Below are 4,266 nucleotides of genomic sequence, written 5' to 3' on the forward strand. Positions count from 1 at the left end.
GGTGCACTATTAGCTGATGCTATGTCATATTAAGCTTACACTGTAGTGTCGTTTGTACCAGACACGTCTTTTTGCTATAATACATTTTATTATGGAAACTGTTTGTCACAGGACAAGGTAGTTGAAAATCTCCGGCTACAAAAACATTGTACTGGCAATAAGTGGTATACTCCTGCTTCAGCCTGAGCCGATTAGCTGGAAGTCTAAAAGACACAAAAGCAGTAAACATGGCGGTGAAGAACAGAGCGGAAGACACGGTCAAAAACGGTCAGTGGTCCGATGACAACGACAACATGTCAACGACTGAATACTGCCAGCGGCTGCAGCAGTGGATGTGGCGCTACAGTGGCCATGTGAGCTGGCAGAGCTGGGTGTTCATGTCCGCGCCGCTCTGTCCTCCGCCCCCCGGCGGCTGTAACGTGACGCCCGCTTACATCGCGGCTCGGTGTCCCCGGACGAGCCGCCCAGCAGCCGCTGACACATCCAGCAGCTCTGAGAGAGCACCAGCACAGCCGGCAGGTAGCTGTCAGTCCACTGCTCCGAGGAGATGAAGGAACTAGTTGCTTCTTAAACTCACGTTAACAAGATAATGAAGAATTGGATTAAATTAACCTTTAGTATTATGTATTTCCAAAATCCCCGTTATATTACATTGAGGTGTCTCAAGGCTGCACTGTGCCCATTCAAAATTTGGTGTAAAGACATAATCCAGCATTAAAACCAGATTAAATGCATGACACTGTAAAAGTCTTGACAGACAATGACTCCTGTTCACCAGATGCTAAGCAGTACAGTATCCAGAGAGGCCAGTGTTAATTTACATAGTGAAAGAATTACTAGTAATTAGAAATTTCCCTTTCTGCATAATCCTGTAGGTCGTCAAAAAAAAAAAAAAAAAAAAAAAAAATATATATATATATATATATATATATATATATATATATATATATATATATATATATATATATAAGCTTTCCCTTGATGTATGGTTCGATAGGATAGGACAATAATTTGGCTGAGATACAAATTAAAAAATCTGGAATCTGAGGGTGCAAAAGAATCCAAATATCGAGAAAATGGCCCTTTAAAAATGTCCAAATAAAGTTCTTAGCAATGCATATTAGTAATAAAAAAGTTTTGATAAATTTATGATAGGAAATTTACAAAATGTCTTCAGGGAACATGATCTTTACTTAATATCCTAATGATTTTTGGCATAAAAACAAAAAATCTATAATTTTGACCCATACAATATGTCATTGGTTATTGCTACAAATATACCTGTGTGACTTGAGACTGGTTTTGTAGTCCAGGGTCATAAATGTAAGCAGATTTGAGACACTGATGTAAATTCTGTAGATCTGATTTTCTTATTATTTGTTGAAGCATTGAAGGTGCAATCTTGAAAATGTACACTTGGATACTAACTTCATCTTTTGTTCTTTCAGGTAGAAAGATTTCTCCCCGCTCCGTAGATTTCTGGCAGAAACTGTGGATTTCTTCATTCTCTTCTGTGTTAAGGCAACCAGAGTGCTGTGGATCGTGCATCTCAGTGGAATGAGGTGAGCTGAGGTGTTCTGAACAAATTAATTATCCTTCTTGAATCATTACTACACTGTCCGGACAGCCATAGATGTACTACTATTTAACATATAATATCACAGCTTCCACAAAATATGAAGTGGCATGCCCGCTTTAAACATTGATTGATAAGAAATGTTTCTTGAGCAGCAAAACAGCATAACAGACTCCCTACTTTTGAACAGAGTGTACATGTATATACGGTATATGTATTCCATGACAGTTCATATGTCTTTGATCTTCTAAACAGAGATATTTCCAAATTCATGATGCAGTTTATCGTGGAAGAGGTTGATGTGAACACTTCACTGGAGGACCTGCAGAAGATGATGGTCGTGGCCTTAGCATACAGAGTCCTAGTGTGTGTCTATGAAGTGAGGAGAGCATCTTTTGTCTTTCATGTCATGAAAGCCACAGTTACAAGCCTTATCTGTTTTAATCTTTAAACAGCTCACACATTTCCTTCGGTCTGTGTTATGTCTTCGTCTGCAGATCATCTGTATTTGGGGAGCTGGAGGTGCCACTCCTGGAAAGTTCCTGCTGGGGCTTCGAGTCGTCACATGTGACACGACAGTCCTAGTGCGGGTCGGGTTTTGGTGGTACCCGCATCCAGTGTCAGCTTATCTGCGTGAGTTATGTGTATACTGTTTTTTTCTGCCAGAAAGAAATAGCCCTGATAAAATAATATTAAAAACAATATATATGTATTTACGTTTTCATTTGCAGCTCCACAGTACGGGCTTTAAACAAAAACTTCTCCATCGCCTTCCTGTTTCCAATCTTCATCACGTTACTATTTTTCCAGCACAACAGAACTGTTTATGACGTTGTGGCTGGAACCATCGTGGTTCGGAGGAGAAGAGCCAGATGACCAGTCTCTGTCAAAATCACGTGAAAACAGGCCCTGTCGAGCATCAAGTGCTTACAAATGTTCTCAGTAGCTTTTCGAAAAATATCCATATAGTATTTCCTTCAGATTTGCACTAATGATCCATGTACAAAGTCTGATCACATAGCTATTGTTTACAGCACTGAGAAGTATCTACTTTCATAGAAAAGTTACGGATCCCTCAACAGACAGTATAGTAGTTCATGTTGAATGATGAGTGATAACAAGCTCAAGACATGTTTTATGTAGGCATGCTTGGAAATTTTATCCGAGTGGAATGTTTCACTCTAAACACCAGCTTGATCCACAAGGTTTTCATAACTTCTCCTCAGCTTCAAGCTTTACGGCCCAGATGAGTCTGTTATTAATCTTACTAAAGGCTGGGACGTGAGCTCGGCATTCAATGCGTATCCTTCCACACATGCACACAGATGTCCGGAATATTCCATTACTGTTGTCAATTCAGTCGGAGGCTGATATGCCTCACTACATTTCTCAGGGTTTCTTAAAAACCTGTTGTATTTGGCGTATGTTTCAGTTCTGATCTTTGATATGTGCAGTGTTAAGTATTGTATTTTGAAATTCACAGTATTCAGCATGCCAAGCACATCAGCTGTTCTGATTTATCATTGTGCATGGTTCGTAAAAATATATTCAGATTCTTTAAGACAAGGTTTGATACTCAACAGCAGTGCATTTAACACTTCCTTGTGTATTTTATGCACAAATAATGTTAAATCCAACTGGCATGTGGCTAAATTAAATCAACCCCCTAATACATTATCTTTCTCATGTCATAACTTGTGTTTAGATACTAGTATATTTTTCATTAATATTTTGAATGAATTTTTGTTGTTTTACATTTCCTAGTTTCGTTTTAATTTTAGTTAAAGTTTCAGTAATTTTGCTGTTTATTATTAGTTTTTTTATATATATGTTAGGTAAAAACTTTTAGCCTGAATGCTTTGGATAAAAGCATCTGCTAAATGCATACATTTAATTTAATTTTTATTATGTCTGTAGTTTTTAATTCATTTTTATTTTAGCTACTAATTATCATTTATTTTTCTATAGTTAAAATAACTAAAGGTTTTTAGTACACTATAATAAGAATGATCAAATGGATTAAGTATGAACCTATGGATAATAATAATAATAATAATAATAAAAAACTTGATAACCACTAGGTGGTGATATTTGTTCGTAAACGCAAGCTTGAACCCTAATTTGACATTCACAGTGGTAGTTTCTTTGAAATGCAAAGCAAATGTCCTTTGGCATGGTTCAGTAACACAGTCACATTCCATAGATAGTGACAGTCCGCACATTCTCACAAGCAGAAAATGTTTCCAAACTGATCATGTGCCAATAAGGCAACAAAACTGAAAAATTGCACTGTTCTGGTAAGAATGACTCACCATTGATTTAAAACTTTGAAATAAATATTACATCCATAACCATAAGGCCTGTTTTTTGTCTTTGTGTTGTTTGCCCTTTCTGGCCTCTCCGGAGGTCTTGGAGTCCCTGGGGCAGTTTCTTATAATCAAAACCTTGTGGACCAAATGAAGAAAACAGACACAAGGGTTGTCTTAGGACATGGTATACACGCCAACTTGCACTCACTCACACTTACTGATAAAGCAAGGCTTCGGTGTGTTTTTGAACAAACACCACAAGATGATACAAGATCATCTGAAAATACATTATGAATCTTTCGTTTTGTGAAGGGGTTTCTTTTTATACACACCTGTGGTACAGACATAAAAGGTGCCATCAGTGATTATTTCCTCAAAATG

At 37.5% G+C, this 4,266-nt stretch overlaps 1 pseudogene; it reads left to right on the forward strand.

The window, feature by feature from the left end:
- The first annotated feature begins 227 nt into the window (after positions 1–227).
- Positions 228–3,908, forward strand: LOC127979638 (protein FAM8A1-like; annotated as a pseudogene).
- The last annotated feature ends 358 nt before the right edge of the window (positions 3,909–4,266 follow it).

Source organism: Carassius gibelio, chromosome B19, assembly GCF_023724105.1.
Source record: "Carassius gibelio isolate Cgi1373 ecotype wild population from Czech Republic chromosome B19, carGib1.2-hapl.c, whole genome shotgun sequence".
Classification (NCBI taxonomy): Eukaryota; Metazoa; Chordata; class Actinopteri; order Cypriniformes; family Cyprinidae; genus Carassius; species Carassius gibelio.